Genomic DNA, 22410 nt, shown 5'->3' with positions numbered 1-22410 from the left:
AATTCCCGAGCTCTGAGGTAACAGAGACTTGGAGAACAAGGAAAATTAAAAATAATAATTTTCCTTTTTTCCCCAAGCTGCATATCATTATAGATTTGATTGCAGCACATGCAGAAAATCAGAGCTTGACATACTCAGATAATGATACTATCAGAATTTGATTACATATTTATAATAGTTTAAGTATGGACAGATGCATTGTAAACCAATCATATTCCACCCCTCAGCAATCTTTAGGAGACTGGGTAGAGAGAAATAGCTTTGTATTCTGCATAAGGCAAATTTTTTAAATCTTGTATTATTTTTGTAAGAAACCTCTGAGGTTACTCTAGTTGCTGTGTATGCCAGGTCAGGTACATACTGAATGAATATTGTACTCTATGATTGGTCTGATAACAGTCTCTTTGGACCTAGATGCCATGCTTTTACTTACAAGTTGAGCAACATAAAAGGATTTCCTCACCACAGTGGCCATGTAGTGGTCTAAGGAAAGGCTACTGACTACATGTATACCCAGATCCCTAACCACTGGGTTGACAGGGGAACCCCTCTCATCCGAGGCCTCCACAGAATATCCTTCTGAAGAGCAACCTCGGAAGCGAACCTGCAAGAGGAAGCATGTTGACTCCTCAGATGAGTCCATCACTTCAGACCCTGACATCGATGAGTTGGAAGGGTCCCCACGGTCGTCCTCTGACGATATCTAATTTGCAGATATTCTAGAGATCCTTAAGCAAAGAGGCGGCTGGCAGACCATTATCCCTTCTGATGAGGAGTCAGTGTACCTGAAGGCTTTTGGGTCTTAACCTTCAGCCTCTTGGGTGTCTCCACCTTTCGATGAACTAATGGACCTGGTTAGTCGAAATGCGTGGGAGTCACCCGATGCTTTGGAACCGGTTCCTCAGAGGCCAAACAAATTTTTGTCAGCACCTTTAGGCAAATAATTCTTAACAAAGGGAGTACCTGGAGATGCTATGGTGGTGGCAGCAGCCACCAAAAAGGAACTTGCAGAGACTTCCTCATCTGTTCATCCCCGAATAAAGACTCTTTCTTCAGCAACCTTTTCTCTGCAATCGCTGAATTACTTAGCCCATTTTACGAGGCTACAAAGAGATCTCCTGAAAGAGCTAGGAGATGCTCTACAAGGTTCACTAGCTGCGGGGGTGAATGAGAATGTCTCCTCCCAGCTGTCCACCTTAAATTCTATTGTCAACTCCTCAATGAGGCTCATATCCTACGCAGCAGATGGAACTAGCAGAGCAGCAGGTTCTGGGGTTTCCCTTAGGAGACACTCCTGGATGCGTTTGTGTAATTTTGCAGAGCCATTCAAGTCTACCTTTACGAACTCCCCCTTTGATGGTTCCTCACTCTTTGGACCCAAAGTAAAAGACACTCTAACCTGATGTGAGCAGGAAGGAAAAACTCTCTCTGCCATTGGAGTACGTTTTCCGTATCTTCAAGACCTTATCCCAAAGGACAGAAGGGCGGAAAGATGTGGTTCAAAAGATCCCAGAGATTTTTCCAGGACGCACGGAGTAATACCTTCCCCAGGGCAGAGGGGGAGTTAATAATGGTAGATGCCACCCCAGAGGCAGAGGGGGTCCGCAAAACCAGGGCAAATGTGATTCTTTTCACGGACGTCCTTATCAGCGCTCCTGAAAGGAGGCCCGACTGCTCTACTCTGGAGGCAGTCGGGGGATGTTTATCTATGTACCCAGAAGCCTGGCGAAATATCACAAATGACAAATGGGTACTAAACAATATCCAGAGGATACGCCATCCCCTTTTGCATACCTGTCCCAAAGACCAAAACACTCCCAGATGTTCCATCCAATCTAAGGGAACAAGCAACTATAGAGGTTCGAAAGTTACACCTAAAAAGTGTCATCCAAGAAGTTCCCACAGACCAAATAGGATTTGGAACTTAACCAAGATTCTTTTTAGTGCCAAAAGAACAGGGGACTGGAGGCCCATATTGGACCTAAGCAAGTTAAACAAATCAGTCAAGAAGTCAAAGTTCCGAATGGTGACACTACAGTCTGTGCTTCCCTTTTTAGGAAAGGACAATTGGATGTGCTCAATAGACCTTCAAGATGCTTACTACATCATAAAAATGGACAGGGTATCAAGAAGGTACTTACGCTTCTGGCTGGGAGCCAGCCATTATCAGTTCAGAGCTCTGCCCTTTGCTCTCACTACAGCCCCCAGAGTGTTCACCAAATGTATGGCAGTAGTCATGGCTCACCTGAGGCATCTAGGATTCTGTGTGTTTCTCTATCTAGACGACTGGCTCCTATCTGCCACCACCAAGCATCTACTTCTACAAGCCAGGGATCTAACTTTGGACATCTGCACTCATATGGACATTACAGTAAATTTTCAGAACTCTGCCTTGTTGCCCTGTCAGTGTATTACATTCATAGGCACAGATCTAGACACTTCATCTATGGTAGCACGTCTTCCAACAGAAAGAGTCATAGCTCTCAGACAGCAAATACTTCACTTCCTTCCCATGGGCAAAGTGAAAGCAAAAGTAATTCTACGCTTATTAGGAAAAATAGCCTCCACGATTATACTAGTTCCTCTTGCCAGAATGCTTATAAGGATACTTCAGTGGCTATTCTCCCAATGGTCACTTCAAGAGCTTCCAGTGTCTCATCTGATCAGAATAACAGAATCTTGCAAGAACGACCTGAGATGGTAGATACACTCCACTCATGTGACAATAGTCAGACCCTTTGTTCCACTTCAGCCAATAGCTACAGTGACGACGGATGCTTCCCGGACAGGGGGGGATTATCTGGGAAGAACAGTCCAAGGTACATGGCAAGATCATGAGGCTCACTTGCATATAAATGTTCTAGAGATGAGAGCAGTGTGTCTTGCATTAAGCACTTCAAGACTCTGTCCCTCTAGGGACTATTGCTATCCAGTCAGACAATATGTCTGTGGTTTGGTACATAAACAAGCAAGGGGAACCAGATCCTTCCCCCTGTGTCGAGAAGCCCTAAGAGTATGGCAATGGACAGTTTCTTCCCAGTGCTTTCGAATCGCAACGCACATTCCGGGGAAGTCCAACGTGATAGCGGACAAGCTGAGCATAGCAATTCTAATGCCTCACGAGTGGTCTCTCAATTACAATGTAGCAGAAATGATTTTCCAGACATGGGAACAGCCTTGTTGCGATTTCTTTGCCATTCCCATGAATGCCAAGTGCAGCAACTACTTTACCCTAGTTCCCCCTCCGGGGGAGACACAGAGAGACGGTCTTGCTCACAACTGGCCCTCGGGACTTCTTTATCCCTTTCCTCTCATACCCAGAGTAATTCCGAAAGCTCAACGCTCGGGAAGCAGGATAATTCTCATTGCTCCTTACTGGCGTCGCCAAGTTTGGTTCCCCTTCCTGTGGCCACACCTTCAGGAGAAGCCTTGGATCCTGGACCCAGTGCCAGATCTGCTGATTGATATGTCGGGGCAGCTTCTTCCATCTCTCCACACCCTAAAATTGACAGCTTGGCTGCTCCACTTCCCAATTTAGTCAGGCTTCACAATTTCACTCCCACTGTTAGACATATTTTAATGTCCTCCAATAAAGCTTCCACTAGAAAGCTTTATTCTGGCAAATGGAAGAGGCTTTCACTGTGGGCTCAAGATAAGAACATTGATCCTTTCTCTGCACCTATTCACTCCATTTTGGAATTTCTGGCGGAACTGTTTTAACAAGGCTCAGCTGCAGCAACCATCAAAGTTCAGCTTGCTGCAATCTCAAATTTTCATATTGGTGATACTTCTTCAAACTTAATGTCACACAGGTTGTGTAGAGCCTTCTTAAAAGGTGCTTCCTTATTAAGACATCCCTTTAAGGAACCCCTTCCTCCTTGGGATCTAAATTTTGTTTTGTCCAATCTCATTTTACCTCCTTTCGAAACTTCTTTGTCTTCAGACCTCAAATTCCTTTCCTGGAAGACCTTATTTCTAGTGGCTATAACTTCCTCTAGAAGGGTATAAGAGCTGAAAGCTTTTTCTGTTAAACCAACATATTTGATTTTTCATAAGGATAGGGTATCCTTACGTACTAACCCTTCCTTTTTACCAAAAGGTGCTTCTCCAAACAACATAAACCAATCCATAGAACTTCCAGTATTCTTTCCTCAACATAGCAACAAGACAGAATACAAATTACACCAACTGGACGTGCACAGACAGCTCAGATTCTATTTGCATAGAACCAAAGACTTCAGAAAATCTGACCAATTATTTGTATCCTTTTCTGATGCAAAAAAAGGATCTTCAGTCTCAAAAACACTCTTTCTAATTGGCTTTCAAATTGTATTACTTTTATCTATAAATCTAATAACAAGGATTTACCCTTCAAAGTAAAGGCTCATTCCACTAGAGCATTGGCTACGTCATCTGCTTTTCAAGTCAGAATTCCTATAGATAATACTTGTGCAGCAGCTACGTGGTCTACTCCACATACTTTTATTACTCATTACAAAGTGGATTTGGCCTCCAGGGACAGGGCATCCTTTGGTTCCACGGTTGTTAAAGGTATACTCCCGTGAGCCACCCAGGATAAAGGTGCTAGGGACACTGTCCCATCAGTGTAAGAATGAAGACGAAATAGGACAATATAACATAAAGAAGTTATGTACTCACCATAACTTTCCATGATTGTTGTCCATATCGCTGTTCATTCTTACGCACCCTCCCTCCTTCCCCCTGCCAAAGACTTCTTGTGGACCTGGTAGATATCCACTACCTCAGGGGCTCTTTGTCTCAGCTTGTTTCTCCTTCCAGTATTTTTTGGTATGGACTTGCACATTGCTTATATGTGTATGTCTGTAGATATGTATATAGTGTACATATTGCTCAGTATTAGCAGCAAACAAGATCTGGGGAATTACACCACTGCATTGTGGGATACCTTCTTGCCACGAGCCAAGTTTAAGATCTTCAGCTAAGTATTCAGCCGGGTCGGAGCCGAGGATCGGCTCCGAACCCATCATTGTAAGAATGAACGGTGAGATGGTTAAAAAACATGGAACGTTACGGTGAGTACATAACTTCTTTTTTTTTTTCAAAGTGCCTTTCCTCCATTGTGGACATGACCGCTGGAAAAATGATTATACCTTTTAAGCCACACAGGTTCTGTTTGTGATGATTTTAAGTCTTATTTTTCTGGTATTAAACTACCTTTCTGCTTAAGCATTTAATTTCTATATTCTTAGTCGGTTTCAAACAAAATATACATGATGGTTCAGTAGTACCAGGAGTACAGAAGAAGGGAGGAAATTTTCATAACTTAGGAACAAAATATGCCCATTTTCACTTTTGTCATGGTATATTGTCCCTTGTTTATTAATGTTTATTAAAGCACTGTCATAAGAATGCCTGACATCATTAATTTCAGAATCTGAATCAGCAGACCATTAAACTATCTCGCTGGATACAGACTATGCAGGATGCCTTGTTTAAAATGTACGAGTCCTTTTACAGTTGTGAATATACCACCTCTTTGAAACTGCAAACATAGTGATGTCAGCTCTTGAGCTCACATAATATATCTGTTTTTTTGAAGTCTAACCTAACAAGAGCACTTGTTTTTGAGAAGAATGATACCCCATTAAAGAAAAATATTTTAAACTGTTTCATGTTTTTAAGTTCAGTTAACATTTGGTGTTTGGTGTCACTTTATTTTGCTTGGTTTTCATAGTTGCTGTGTATTAGTTTACAGACTGTTGCATTAAGTTCTGAAATCCAACATACACCAGTTTGTGAACTGAAGGTTTAAAACTTTGACTTTATTTCTGCAATGTTTAACAGTATTATCATTACTAGTGTTTAGTTCATCTCATTTTCTCATATTCACAGATATTTAACAGAATCTTTTTATGGGGACACCACCAAATGGTCTTTGTACTCCTTTCAGTGTAGTTTTTATTATTCTTTAATTGTTTGTCCCTTAGTTTTAATATTGCGTAGTAGTCCTTGGGCCTGGCTCAGAGTTGAAATGGTATTTAGATTTACCTACTGTCTTAACAATTAAACATTTCAGTGTAACAGTTTAAATAATGGACTGTCACTGCCAACATGCATCTTTTCTAGTTAGCGCTGCTTCATGAACCTGTATGCCTTTAGTTTGTATTTTTGTAGTGATGGCAAATGCAAGTTTGTTTTGCTTGTATATGTTGTTGGCTACTGCATAGCCATTTGCTTATTTAACATTTAATTAATTTAATTGTGAGGCCTGACTGTATAAGTTTTCATTAATTACTGATTCAAACATATATGTGTGTACATATGTACGTAAATCTTTTAGAAGTTCAGTGACTGAAATGCTGAAGACTTATGCCAATATGAATTCACAGATTTCATGAATGCGTGCGTGCGTGTGCGTGTGTGTGTGTGTGTCTGTGTGTGTGTGTGTGTGTGTATATATATATATATATATATATATATACATATATATATATATATACTGAAATCCTGTGGAAGTCCAAAGACTGAAATGAAATTCCCATAAGAATGAACAAAATGACAATTTGACCAACGCTGAAAGAAGCCTGTTAAACGAATTGGTTACATCCAATAGATACAGATTTATGAAACCTGACAAGGGTGGGGGGATGGTCATAATGAACAATTTAGACTACAGTTGCCAAATGATGAGAATCCTATGTGAAGAAGACACATATAGGAGAGTTACCGTTAATGAGATTAACAGATATTTACATGATGCACTATATCAGGGGGCAATCAATGAGATAGAGTTTGATTACCTCATGGTTAAAAATCCCAGGTTAGCAAGGATTCATGGGATACGCATAAAGGAACGGAACATTTTGATCAACAATGCAAGATAATTCTTGGCATTGTCTTGAAAGGTTAAAAGAGATAGAATATGAGGATAAGAACAGTCTTAGTTTTTTGACTATAGATGTCATTAATCTATTTTCAGTGATTCCACATCAACAAGGACTTGATTTATTTTATGAAAGCTTGAGGACTAGTACTAATTTTGATGGAGGTAAGCTAGAATTATGTTATGACCTGATGGAAATCATATTAAAGAATAATTTCATTTTATTTGAAGGGGAAACATACCAGCAATCCACAGTATTGTTAGCATGGGAAAAAGAACACATCTTTGGGTCCACTTATTATGACAACATCCTTTCATATAATAGGTTTTGGGAAAGGTGATGAACAAAGTGCTATTGACTTTGTCACACACCTGATGTAGCTAACTATCTTGATATAAGAATAACGAAAAATGGTGGAGAATTTACTAGTACCATCTATAGAAAATTGACCTAGCCATCCGTTATACCAAAGGAAGGGATTAGTGAAGCTATCTAGGCTCATTAGCGAAGAGGATTCTTTTAGGGCTGAGATTTATACACTTATTGGTATGTTCATTGAGAATTGAATTGTTGTCAAAAGTTAAAAAGGAAATTTACAGAGGTTTGAGAAATGGAAGGGGAATCAAAAAAAAGTGAAAAGGAGGAGATTTAGGACTGGGGGGGGAGGAGGATACCCAAGATTTATACTCAAAATATAATGAGAGCAAGTGATTTGAGTTCTAATTTGAGAGGTTTTAAGAGGTAACAACCTGAAAGACATATTGGAAAGGAACAATAGTAGTAGAGATTTAAGATCTAGGATGAAATGTAGTGCAAATCATTTGCATGTCCTGGTGTCTGTTATTGCACCACTAGAAACATGCCCTATACTTACATTCCAAAATTGTCAGGGTTTCAAAGTTTATATTTTTATAGTGGACAGGGTGAAACCAAATGCTGATTTTGACATTAAGAATCTTGTTGCAAATAAGGTTGAGTTCCCAGGGCTCAATGAATGTATTTCATTGAAGCCTGTATTAAAACATAAAGCACAATTCATTTGAGCTGGGAATACTTGTCAAATATCTAATATTTAACATGCATTATACATAAAATGGGTTAAGAACAGTTATTGATTGGTACTAACCATAATTTTGGAATAGTTCAATGTAATATTCAGTTTTGAAATTTAGATTCTGTGGAAATAATAAGTAGTTTATTTACAAATATGTTTTAACATGTCGATTGGGTAGGTTTTGAACAAACATATGATTCATTGAGTATATTGTTGGGTAGGAGGGTGTATGTTTATGTTTATATAAATTTTGTACAAATGTCATATTTACATATATATTTATACGCATTTTTATTGATATGCATGTGTATACATTTTTAAAGTTGGAATTTAAAAATTCAATTTATTTAATGTTTAGTTAATTAACTAATTAAGTGATTGGAACATTAAGGTATTTAAGAAGATCACTCCAGTGTTACTGGAAGTCTAGTGTTCTGTGGATTAAAATACTTTTCCTAACTCCTGGTTTGTGCCTCATTGTTGAATTGGCAGTCCGGTGGTCTGAATTTACTGAATTTTGTTGAAATGAAATTCTTGACAACTGTCATTACAGTCAGGGGGCAGATTGTGTTTCCTTGACAGAAACAATAGCTTGGAGCTGGCCACAAAAAATGTAGTGATGCAGGGGGCCACTTGCAACAAATTTGAGACAATTTTCCAATTAGACAATCACATTTGATTGTGTTGCGTAGTTAATCTGGAAGGCGCAGTGGTGCAGAGGTAGTGTTTCCTCACAGCAGGAGGTTCTCCGGTTCGATTCTCGGCTGGTTTGCCTTCTGTGTGGAGTCTGCATGTCCTCCCTGCATTTGTGTGGGTTTCCTCTGGGTACTTCTGTTTCCTCCCACGTTAGAAAGACATGCGTCTGTTGCGTTTCTCTCCGGGCTTCCACTGAAAAATGGCTTCATTCCAAGTCAGACTTTCCTGGTTAGCAAATGTTACATAAATAAAAAAAAAAAAAAAATCTGTAAATGCATTTATATTTTATACATTCTGAGTGACATTTATAATTGTAAAATAGTACATTCTTTATGTAATCCCCTTTCAGGAAGAAACTAAAATAATTACTAATTTGTTCCTGTGTCTTGAAAAAAATGATATTCTCAAGTCAATATGATAGCATCAAAGTTAGGAGCTTGCAGAGAGTTTTCTAAATGCTGATTGAGTTTTTTGTATGTTAGCCACGGATATGGTACTGCAGTATTTTTGCTGCAATGTAGGAATGATTGCTCTAATTTTTTCGTGTCTTGTCCAAAGCAGATTCCTGTGCCCTGACAAATGATTATGTACTCCCAACATAAACTCTTCTCTTGGCCAAGAGCTGTTTTCTTTGTTTATGAAGCAGTGTATAATAAGGTAGTTTTGAATATGTTGTTTAATAATGTACTAGCTTGTGTCATTCATTCCTTAATCTTAGCACATTCATCTTTAACAGGCTCTAACTGTAGTTCCTTTACTAGAGGTAAAATCCTTAAGTGCAGGAGGAATTAAAATCTGTTTCTACTCTTTGTTAAGCTGGTACTGCCAAATGCTGTCAAGGTCACCTGACTGTAATTGGTTACTTTGTCAGTATAATAAAATGTGAAAACTATCAGGAAAAAAAGCCTTGACAGTTTCCCTCGTCTTGACCTGCCTTTGAACACAGTTACCCCCTCAAGCACCTGTACTTAACTATAAAATAGCACCACCACCATCATTATCATAACCATCCAAAATGTTTAGCTCCAGGTTGCAAAATCTAAGACACTGTATAGAGTTCTTTGAATTTCACAGTTTACATTCTAGCCTCTAGCATACCTGTCAACCTCTTAGCACAAAAAATCTGTCCAAAGCTTAAAATAATGGGAAAAAATACGGACATATTTTAAAAATTGCTCTTATGAACTTAAAAAAAGGTTTGCTAGAATAACAGGATTTGTATTAGCAAGCATTTTCTGAAAGATATGAAGTCTGAAACTCAAATTTATGTCATTACTTAGCGACTTCAAACATCACGATTTGCCTGAAAACCCCTCATTTTATGAGGAACAGAACAAAAATATGAGACTAAAATCTGGACTTTCAGTGAAAATGTGGACAGTTGGGAGGTGCGCTTCTCATGCACTTACTCTTTGGCAAGTTCTCCCCATCGACCTAAAGGAAATCAACAGTTATTCCAAATTCAGAATGCGACTCAAAAAATACTTCTTCCAAGCCAAATGTTCCTACTTCAACACAGGGCACATCACCTAACACACTATCCCTGTCTCCCTCCAAGTTTCTTTTCTCTCAAGATTTACTGAAGGTAAAACCACTTTAGAAACTAATGTATATATTATGCAATTGCACTCCGTTTGACTGTACATTGTACTGTGTTTGTTCACTGGAATTTACATGTACACTTTTTTTCTATGTACCTAGTCTGAAATACTCTGTTATTGCTTACATTTCAGTACTTTGTGACTTGTTTTGTATGTCACCTGGGCTGTCTGAAACTGGTCAGTATTGATCATTACACTGCAAACAAAATAAAAAAAAATAGAATAAATATAGCCAGTTTAAGCTGGCTAAACTTCATTAACTTTATTATGTATTTATTACTTGCTTGATTATGTTATTAAATTGGTTAGCCCTGTTGGGTAGTACCCTTTTACAAGGGGATCCAAAACAACAAACAGTAAACAGTGGAATATTACTACAAACTCTTAAGTAAATACTGATTAGGCAAATTATTCTAGAAGTTCATTGACATAACCAAAAGTAAATATTAACATAAATAATAGCAAACCTATTGCACAAAAGAAGAAAACAGTTGGCAGGCTCTGTAGAAAAATACAGCAGTATATAGTATTTTTTTATTATACAGTGGATATATAAAGTATACACACACCTGTTAAAATGCCAGTTTTTTGTGATATAAAAAAATGAGACCAGAATACTTTCAAAACTTTCTCTCCTGCAGCTCCTTCAATGTTGCTGTAGGTCTCTTGGCAGCCTCCCTAACCAGTTTTTGTCTTGCCTTTTCACCAATTTTGGAGGGACGTCCAGTTCTTTGCAGTGTCACTGTTTTTCCATATTTTCTCCACTTTTTGATGACTGTCTTCACTGTGTTCCATGGTATATCCAATCCTGTGGAAATTTTTTGGTACCCTTCTCCTGACTGATACCTTTTAACAATGAGATACGTTTGATGCTTTGAAAGCTCTCTGCGAACCATGGTTTTTGCTGTAGCAAGCAACTGAGTAAATGTCAGGAAAATCTTACTAGTACAGCTGAACTTTATTTGGGGTTAATCATAGTCTTTTTAATTGATGGCAGATGTGTACCCAAGAAGACTGAATGCTGTAATTAAAGCAAAAGGTACTTCAACAAAGTATTAGTTTAAGGGTGTGCACACTTATGCAACCAGCTTATTGTAAATTTTTTATTTCTTATATATTTTATATTTGTTTTTTACTTGACTTGTACAGGTTATAGGTCACATTAAAGGTGGGAAAAGTTTTGAAATTATTTATTGTGGCCTCATTTTTTATATCACAAAAACTTGGCTTTGTAACAGGGTTGTGTGCACTTTTTATATCCACTGTAGTTGTAAAGTACTTAAGTTAAGCAGTTAAAGGGCATTGGGAAATGCTTCAGATTTACAATAAAAGACAGCCTGATATGTTACTGTAAATGTTACATATGTAGTCTATTGTAACATCTTTTTTTTCTGAAGATACTGGCTTTTAAGACTTTGTTTATATTCTTGAATGTTTTCTGCGTGTTGAGTTTTTTATACAACAGTAGGCTCATAGTTTTTCGCATTGGATGTTTGTGTTAAAAAAAATCAGCCTCATGGTGATTTCCTAGTTGAAATAAGAAATTGCTGTTGTGGAGTACCATGTACTAAACTGTCCAGAGACTCCTTGTTGGTCCAGTGGCACTGACAGCCACATGGAATGCACAGAGTAGTGGATTCAATCCCCAGACAACGGTCAATGTTTTCCTTTCCTGTTGAGTTTTTATTGCAGTACTAGGTTCACAGTTGTTCTGCAGTGGATATTTATGTGTTCAAAAACTCACCATCATGGTGGTTTCCTAGCTGAAAGGAGGAACTGCTGTAGGGGAAAAAAGATAAACTCTACAGAGACCCCTTGTTGGTCCAGTGGCAGTGACCAACTCACAAAATACAGGGAGTCTTGGGTTCAATTCCCAGACAAAGTTAAATGTTTTCTTTTCCTGTTCAGGTGTTAGTTTCTGAGGGAGCTTGGTTTAGTAATCTGGTAAATGACCAGTAGGTACATTGTCACCTCCTTTGGACCATGATGTAGTGGTATGAAAAAATGAGGCTTGGCTGACTTGATCTTTCAAGGAGGTTCATACCATGTAAGGTTAGTTAGAGAAGGGCATTTTTGGCAGTGTGGCAAAATATACTGACAGATTAAGACCCTTTCTAATGATTTGCCACCATAGCTTTCATAAAGTAGTACAGTGCTGTGTTCTTTAAGATTTGCCATATACTTGGCAATCCTGTTGTAGACCCCTTTAAGTTTATTTTTGTCTTTGGTTATGTTTCTCACTATTACAGTATAGTAAACAAGCTTTGGGAGAAGTAGCGTGTGATAGTGTGATTCTGATAGAAGGAAATATTTTATTTTGTGTATTGCTTAAGTTACTGTAAGTATCTTTGATCACTACATTAACATGCCATGTGAGAGGTCCGTAGAAAGTTACTAGGCTATCGCCCCTTAGGCCCTTAGAAGCCTAGCCAAGAATTTAGCCCATGTTCCAACAAGTCAGCACCGATGCACCTGTCCAGCAGGGACACAGGTGGAATCCCAGGGGTGTATTTTCTGTTCCCCATCCAGTTATCCAGGTTGCACTTAAAAAGGGTTAATGAGGTATTCTACTTTAGATGGAGAGGGAGTCTATTTCACAGATGGGGGAGTCTCAGGGACATGCATCTGTCCCGCCAATAAGCCCTATTGATGTTATAGACCAGGGTAAGGTCACACGTGTGGGTTACTCGAGTGGAGCTAGATTTGTGGATATGCAGTAGTCCCATCAAGGTAGGACCTGAGATTGCTTTATATGCCAGACTGAGGTCACCTCTGAGGAGTCTGTATGAGACTGAATAGAGGGACAGGGCTTTTAGTCTATCTGTTTAGGGTAGATGTTTGAAGTCCTGGATTCATCTGGTGAGGTACCTATGTAGTCTGTCCAGCTGCTGCATGTGCTTTGTGAGGTACATTGTGAAAGGGGAATTGTATTCAATTATGGGTTTTATAAGGGAGGAATACATCGATGTTATGACCTCCTTATCCCTGGATGAGATACCCTTACTAATGAGGTGAACCATGCAGAAAACTTTCCGTAAATGGAGGCAATATGGTGGTCAAAAGTCAGTTTCCTATCAACCTGGGTGCCCAAGTTCCTCATGACTGATTGCATGCTTAGGACCATGTTGTTAATGTGATAATGTGTGGGGATGTCATTGGATGATGATGCATTTTTGGCATTCAGTTTGAGGCCATTTTTCTGGGGTTGGGAGGGTGGCCTAATGGTAAATGTGTTTGTCTTACAAACGCAAGGTGTACAGGGTTTGAGTCTCACAAGGGATAATTGGCTAGACTTAAAATGGCTTGCAAAGGCAGTTAGCGTAGTACTAATCTATGAACCAGTCATTTGTTTTGTTTGGAGGATGTCCACATCACAAGGGGAATTGATGTCCGCACCCAGGTTGCAGTCATCTGCAAACTTGGTCAGCCATAGCCCACTTGTTTTGGTCTGCACCTCAGAAAAGTATATCCCAAACAAGAGGCACCAAGACTGATCTCTGGGGTACACCACTCATTACGGATCTACTTCTTGAAGTGGCTTCCTCTAATTTGACTAGGTGGGTTCTATCATTGAGCCAATTTGCTACCCATGTGGTAACATGCAGATCGATGCCTAGTTGAGAGAGTTTATCTATTATTCCCGATTGGGTTATAGTGTCGAAGGGTTTGGTCAGGTCAAGGTAGGCAGTGTGCACCATCATCCCCTCGTCCATGGCTTTAGTGTCCTTGACCATCAGTTTTACGCAGATCTGAGCGCTTCCTTTGAGATTGCGGACGTATGTGAAGAAGGCCTTATGATTGTCTTTAGTAGATGTGCCAGTTTGGACTTGGTTTGCTTTAGAGGATTTCACTTGTGCTTTAATTTGCTTGTTCAGGCTAAGGAGAGATTGCCTCCAATTAGGCTCCTGCTCCTTCTTGGTCCTGGACAGCATTGTTTTCCTTTTATTATAGAGTTTATTTATTGGATATGTCTACCATAGAGGTTTACTGTTCCTTGAGGAGGAGGATTTTTGCCTGTCTGGTATTCCTGATTCCATGCAGCTGTATAAATGCTCGTATAGTACTTTGGTGTAGGTTTGGACGTATGTGCCAGTTCCTGTTGGGGAGGGGGGGGCTGTGAAACATTTTATAGCTTCCCTCGGCTTTGGAGAAGTTTTTTTGTTTGACCCTAGCTGGGGGGAGGGGGTTGAGGGAGTTGGTGACTTCAAAACTGACCTCTTTGTGGTTGGATCTTACCAGGGAGGATGACACTGTAGGGATGCTGCAATGGTAACTCATGTTGATTAATAACAAGTCCAACATATTATCACCTCTTGTGAGGGTGCCGACCAGCTGTTTCAAGGATTTGCATTAACAAAATCAAGGAATTTGTGTTTTGGCATGAGTAGTTCTTCCAGTCTGTGGTTGGATAGTTATCACCCATGATGATGGTAAAGGGTTGGTTGAATCTTGATATATTCAAAGAGGTCCAGGTAGGTGGAGTGGGCAACTTGAGTCAAAGTTGGGGGCCTGTAGGTGAGAGTGATTTGAATAGTGGTCTTGTCAGTGGTTAACTGCACCTGGAGTTTCTCCTGTGAGTCATATTGTTTGACCAGCTTGAAGGTGTGTATGTTTTTAATATATATTGCAACACCACCTCCTTTTTGCTTTGCTGCCCACGGTTTGGGGACTGAATGCATGACAGGATGAGTAACCTGGTATGGCTGGGGTGCTCTCCACAGCTTTGAACCAGGTTTCTGTGACTGCACAAATGTCATCATCTTTCAGGGTTAAGAATGCTTCCAATGAGTACAGTTTCATGTTTAGACTTCTGACGTTTGGCAGCATGACCTTTAATTTGCATTTTGATGAAATTTTCATGTTGGTAGTTTAGACCTCATGACATTGCCTAAAAAGGCACTGTGGGGGAGGCATGAGCCTTTGCCAGAAGCCTGAAACCCAAGGGAGACAGATGCAGGCCATTGTTAAAGCCAATCATTTTCTGTTTGTATTGAGGCATCGTTCTGGGTGATGGTAAAATGCTGCTTAAGGCTAGGAACATAAGGCTTGTCAGTCATCATGGTACTGTGGTATGTCTGTCACTCAATTCATTCACTTGAGCTTTTTTCCTGTAAATAAGGCGTTGGCTTTGCAGACATAGTAAAGCAAATTAGTGTTTGTCTTTTTTCACTGTGAATGCACTAAGAGGATCCAGTGTGAAATTAAGTTAAACCCTACTTGCAAATCCATTCGTTCATCCATCCACACCCCCCTTTTTCCCATTTTTGCACATGAGGTTGAGGTGTCACTTCAACAGTGACAATCATCTACAGACAAAGTTTACATGGTCAGGTGGCTAGCCCTGCCATGGTAACTCTTACACATCACACACTCATATGCACACTGACATCAGTGGCCAATTTAGAGTATCCACTTCACATATTGCAGGTCTTTGGAATTTAGGAGAAAACTAGAGCGCCAATCGGAAACCCAAGCGAATACAGGGAGGACGTGCAGACTCCACACAGAAGACATTTCAAAAGGCACCCCAGCCTTAACTAGAACCAGGGAACCTCTTCCTGTGAAGTGACAGGGCTATCTGCTGCACCACTGTGCTGCCCAGATGGGTTTCTCCTGTAAGTTTGCATAGTAGAGGAGTTTTGAGTTATCTGCATTCCACATTAGTTCAGTGCTTAAGCAGATAGTGTTGTGGTGCATTGAGGGGACCAGTGATAGAAACTTTAGGCGTTTGGAGCTTTGAAGTGATAAGAATGAGTATTTTACCTTACAACTACTCATCAGCTGACTGATAGTTGGAGAACCATTTTTAGTCAAGGCATTACAGCTAACTTGTGATCCAAAACAAGAGGTTCATTAGGACATTCTTAGAAGAGGTCTGTGGTATAAAGTTCTTCATTCCCATTGTTGGTGATATCAGTTATCAACTTTATGATTTTTGTATATTTTTCATAACCTAGTCTAAGGCCACGAACCTTAACAGCTCACAACAGCTATTTCTAAGTCCACAGTTGGAATTCAGGGCCTTGATGAGAAGAGCAAACTGAGGCAGCTTCTGGACTGCTTTAAGTTAGTGGAGGTCATGTGATCGGATGTAGTGTGAAACACTACAGAGAATCTGGAAGCACAGTTATCTGTAACAGGCTATGCTTTAATCTGTGCTTTGAGGTGATACTGACAGGGAAGATAATGTGTCCTTGCATAGCCTGATATCTTGGGATGCCTGTACCTTGCAACACTAGTATGGGATAGAAAAACAGGTCCCTGGTGTGGCATGTGAATGCTTTTCTTCACCTCCTTCTACGGGACTACCTGGAAAGTAAATTGGACAAAGTGAGCCTAAAACAGTTGCAGATTAACAAAAGTGACAAAAAATGATGTAAGCAAACAGTAACAGTTGCTTCTGTTGTGATGATAAACATAGTGCAATAGCCTCTTGCTTGATTTTTGTCCTACATTGTCTTTATCTGTGACCATTTAACTGAAGAACATTGGATGGCCATGGTGATGCAGTGGTTAGCATTGTCACCACACAGCAAGAGGTTCTCCGGTTCAATCCTCGGCTGGGGTGCCTTCTGTGTGGAGTCTGCATGTCCTCCCTGTGGTCGCGTGGGTTTCCTCCGGTTGCTCAATTTTTCTCCCACATCCAAAAGACCTGCTGTAGGTGGATTGGACACTCTAAATTGGCCCTAGGCATGTGTGTTTGCCTTCCGTGGAAGATTGGGCGCCGGGCTGGCAACTTGACACCATAAAACTCTACTGCCAATCATGAGTGGACAGGTGATCCACTGTGGCGACCCCTAACCAGGAAAAGCCAAAAGAAGAAGAAGATTTAACTGAGGAGCATTGCTTCTTTGAAGCACCATTGCATGTTTATTATAGTGTAGTCATATTTCAAGCCCAATAAAATAATGCTTAAGATCAATGTTTGTATTTACAAATTATATAATGACATGTCAGATAAGTATGAACCTATGACCGCAAAACATCCATTACCAAGAGTTTTGGCACAGCAGTTTAAGGATGGTGTTTGTGATGACGGCTGCAACGGTTAACAGCCTTGCAGCCTGGGCATTGTAGTTCTGTTGAAACTTGCAAATTACCCTAATGAAACATGGGATATACAAAATCAGCAGAAAATAGCACATTAATGGTCTTGCATACAAAGTTAACCTAAATTTCAAAGCAGCTGTAAATGCACTGGGTTGTTCAGCATAGATTATCTAAAAGCTTTGAGTGCTGTTAGGGCTCCTTTGATTTTACATTTTGCCTGCAGTACATTCTGTAAAACTGTCATGTACAGGTGTGGACATTTATCTTATTTGCACTTATGCAGTATGACACAAATTTGTAAAGGAATCATATGAGAATGCACAACATGAGCTTGGAAGGTGTCACTGTGCATTTTTATGTGTCATATCAAAGTACTTGTCCTTTCGTTTGATGAAGTGCCATTTCAGGTAGAAAGTTGTTCTTTGTCAGTTATTTTGTTAACAGTCATTTTATAGAAGTTGAAATCTGAGCTATAACCTTAATAAATAAACATAACACACAGACATTCAGTAACTCAGATGTAACCATTTGTTAGAATCTGAAACCGAAGTGTATAATAAATTAGCTTAAAGTGAACAACCCTGCATTATAAATTGGAGTCTATGGAGATTGTTCTCTCTGGAACTAGCAGATGCTTTACATCCCAGGATCTGTTTTATTTGGTTTTCTCAGCAAGTATCTTGGTACACATTTCCCCAACAGAGAAGAATTTTTTTCTCCATGTGTGTGTGTGTGTGGGGGGGGGGGCTGCACCCCCCCCCCCAAAAAAAAATATTGTTGTTTCCATGCCCTGAGCAGAAGGGCACATTATCTTTTCACACTGTATCCTTTGTAGAAGGGTACCCTATATCATTTCCACTGAAGTTGCACTTTCTCCGTAGTAGAAGGGCACATTCCTTAATCCCCAGTGAAGCTGTATAGTACCCCCTAGCTGAAAGGTGCATTCTGACATCTCCATTGAAACCAACACAGTACATCTAGAAGTGGGCAAGTACAGGAGCAGGCAACCCTTCCTCCTGCCCGCTGTCAGCAGTGAGCACCACACTTCTGCATGTTCATAGATCTCACAGTCCACAACTTCAGCAGTACAACATATTGTCAACAACTAGTAATGGCTGGCCATTGTGTCCATGGCCAGCCTCTTAGTAAGAACTTGTGACTATATTTTAGTGGTCATTCACAAACATTTAGTGTGCGAGTGTCAAAGGATTATGGTGAGGGTTAGGTAAGGAGCAGAATTAGTGTGTTAGTGTGTGTGTGTATAGCTTCCCTATTAAATAAACAAATGCTCGAAATTTCAAACACTACATTATTGACAACTAAATGTCGAAACATCCAAATCCCAAACAGATGGAACAGCGAAAAAAAAATCGGTAGTCCACAAAAATAAATAAATAAATAAACACAAAATAATGTGGGAGGCTTCACCCCCCCCCCCCCCACACACACACACACACACCCTACTTAAATATACCAACTCCAAGATTGCACCACATTGGAGGAAATGGCAAAATCACGAAAACGCCCCAGTGATTTTTTTTTCCCTAGGAAAAAAAATGCTGTTGCGTGTCTTCGGGTTTTGGCCTTTTCGACAATAAGCTGTTGATAAAATTGCATTCGGAATTTTGTGCATTCATTTAATAGGGAACCCTTTGTGTATGTGTGTGCTTGCATTGTCTAAGCCTGTCTTTTGCAGTGGTAGTGTTATTAGAAGGGTTTTTTTTAAGGTAAACTGCACATTAGGGTCAGGGGCAGAGTTAGACTTAACATGCATTACTAAGGTAAGCAGGAGGATAAAGCCCCCCCCCCCCTTGCCTACCTTAGTAAGCTTACCCTTAAAATGCCCTTCACATAACACTGTCCCTTGTTCTTCTTTCAGCTTTTCCTGGTTAGGGGTCGCCACAGCAGAACTCTGGTCCACTAATGATTGGCAGTAGATTTTTACGGTGCTGAGGTGCCAGCTCGATGCCCAACCTTCAATGAAGGCACGCCCATTTCACGCATGTCTTTCGAACGCCACTCGACCATGGGGAGGACATGCAGACTCCACACAGAAGGCGTTTCAGCTGAGAATCGAACGGGAGAACCTCTTGCTGTGAGGCGACAACGCTACTGCTGCACCACCGCGGCTTACTTCTCATATCACTGTCACGATTCAGATAAATTTGAGCTGAATGTGTGGTAGGGTTTAGAGTAGTGCATCGGAAAGAAATGTATTTCCTTGTTCGATGTAGTGTATGTCACTCTGTATTACTGTCGGTAAAATTAAAGGTCAATGTTTTATGTGCCGGTTATGAAACCATTCAACCGTTCATTATATAATCGTATAAGTACACACACATGCACACAAAGTACAGCTGTCTACTCCCTCACTCTCTCTTTCTCCCTCTCCCCCTGTATGTAAATATGTAGAAAGCTATAAACAGACACACACACACACACAAACCCTATCTGCAAATAATCAAAATCAGCCATTTTATTGTCATGAGACTATCTGCTTTACGTGAGAAATGTTGGGGGGTATGGAATGCTAGCTAACACCATCATTTGAAAACCTGTACTGTAACACAAAATACGTAAATGATGGGTGATGCTCACATATAGGTTTCATACTTCACACAGAATTGGATTTAGGTCAAACAGTGCAGCACATGATCTTTTCTCTTGCACTCTTTGTCATCTGTATTCTAAGCAGGATTAGTAAAGTCATCAAAATAATGCGTACTATATTACTAGTTACACTGAGTAGTAGGGTAAAGTTGTGACTGTTACCCCAGTGACTTATTAACAGATTTTAAAGTGGAGGAGCTGACTGAGGAAAGAGATGAATGACCAAGCTTTGTCTTGTGGACTCTGTCTTATGTTAGAAATTGGGATGTCTGTCTCTGGATTGCATAGTCTGTTGTAATCTGTGATGGAGAATCTGAGACTGAATGAATGCATCTGCTTAAATGGTAAGGGTTATGTCATCTTAAGAGGCATCTGATCAATGTTGTACTACCATTGTACTGCCCAGTGAATACCTTCTCCGTTAGCTGTAGCCATGTTTGCAAAGTGAGGAGGTAATAGAACCCCAAGGATCCCTCCTAAATAGCTGCCTCTGTGGTAGCTCACTGCAGGCAGACTTTTGACCAAGTACAAGGAATAAATGGATAATTGCTGAGGTGGCTGCGATTGTTGTTAGACAGACAGAAGAAGCAAAATGTATCATAAAAACTAATAGATTCCCCCTAACAGTTGGTGTTGACCCACTAAGTAGTTGAATACTCACTTATCAACCTCAGATTTCACCAGTCTTGTCAGGACATGTTGTGCTTGCATTTTCTTGACTGGTCACACTCTGTCCCAGGAACAACTGCGTATTTGTCCAAGTACCTCACCTTTCCTAGCAATAGTTTACGTGGATGTCAAAAACCCCATTGTGACAGTTGTTTGAAGAGTGGGAGCATTTTTTGTGGTGTCTGAGACTGCATGTCTACCTTTCACTGTAAATATAACCTGTGTATTATCATATGTCCCTGTGACGGTGTAGTATGGTGATGGTACCACAAAAGGTGAAAAACATCAAGTGAATGTTTAATGATCAGTGTTTTATATTTTGGCTGCTGGTGTAGTGAAGGGTTCGGTGGACCCTGTGGATGCTGGTTTGATGAAAGATCAAGTTGTACTGCTTTGAGGTGATTATCCATATTTCTAAATACTTTTACTTCTAAGATTCAGAGGCTAGTTACAGCCCATAACCTTTTCAGGAACATGCTTTTACAGCCCAGTATGTATTAATAAGATAATGTTACTGAATGGGAAAATGGTGACTGCTTTAGTCCCTTAGTCATCTCAGATCTAAGGGAATTTGTGAAGTGATGTCTGTGCTCACATAGGACTCAAATGAAGTCCTAAATTTTTACAAGTAGAACCATGTAGGCCTAAAGGAAGTCAAGCACAATGACCCTCATTTTTGAAATATCATAGTATCACTGCACTGATCCACTGTAAGTAGTCACTACTGAAGAGATTACATTGCACTTGCCTGGTCGTAAGAGTTCATAAATTACAGCTTGCATGCACATTCTCATAATGCAGGTACTTGAGATACTCAGTTTGAGCACGTGTTGATTTTTTTTTTCTAGAGTGCAAGCCTTTTCTCATACACATCAGATGTTATTATCCCCAGTCTGAGGCCACTGTGTTTTGGAGAAAGGAGTGATTACTGACTGGCAGCAAAACACCTGCCTCGGTCTTATTGCGAGGTGCACTAGTCTTGGGCCATCCAAAATTCTTTGAATGAGCAAATAACTAAAAATGAGCAATGATGGTCTATGCTTGAGTAAATGTGTAGTGAGCTCAGGAGATACAGCAACTGAATATAAGCGATACCATAACCATATAAATATCTAGCTGTCACAGCCACTAGTTTGTTACTTTTTACATTAAATACCAAAAAGTTGCATGTACAATGCAGTCTGTATTAATTTGTTCTTTAGAATGTTATCATTGTAGGAGGTAAACCTCTAGATGAAAAGAACAATTGTGAATACGTATGGCACTGTCTGAGCTGGTTTCTCTTCAGAAACTAGTGTCAAAAGCAGCATTTGCCTTGTTTATCACGTCGTTGCGTAGCATTACACATTACACTGAATGATATTCTGTTTTCTAGACACTTGCCAAAATAGTACAGGTAGAGGCTTACTTTGTAATCTGCAGTTTGTTCATGGATTTTGTTCTTTTTGGACTAGAGCTTGTCATTGTAGAAAGGATTTCTGTCTACTTATTTCTTATTCCATTGCTTGTTACAAAGTCTTATCTGATTTCATCAGTGCCCAGGAAATAAAAAGTGCCAGCAAGGCTTGTTACATTACCATCTAGTATTATGCCTATTGTCATCTAGGACACCATAATGAAGCTAAACAGGTTATCCAGAAAGGTATGTTAGATTACAGGGTAGACATAGCTTTCATTTGGACACTCCACATACCTTTTCTAAAAAGCAAAGCAAAACAAATTAATTTCTTTTGTTGTCACCATCTCCATACACACATCAAAAACACCCAGCTGTAGATGGATTCCGCTTGTCGCTTATTTTTCAGTAGTACTCAGCAAATAATTAATAACCAAATGATATGTCCAACTAGGGTAACTGAACTAC

The 22410-nt window shown here is 39.9% G+C and overlaps 1 protein-coding gene across 2 annotated transcripts in view; it reads left to right on the top strand.

The window, feature by feature from the left end:
• The window catches only part of PRKCZ (protein kinase C zeta), a 4411399-nt gene that overhangs the window by 1978023 nt on the left and 2410966 nt on the right, over window positions 1-22410 (top strand). The window lies entirely within an intron of this gene.

The sequence above is a fragment of the Protopterus annectens genome, chromosome 2.part1 (genome assembly GCF_019279795.1).
Source record: "Protopterus annectens isolate FY-2018-M chromosome 2.part1, PAN1.0, whole genome shotgun sequence".
In the NCBI taxonomy this organism is placed as follows: Eukaryota; Metazoa; Chordata; order Ceratodontiformes; family Protopteridae; genus Protopterus; species Protopterus annectens.
The sequence above is the reverse complement of the archived record's forward strand: the minus strand, read 5'-3'. Positions and strand labels throughout refer to the sequence as shown.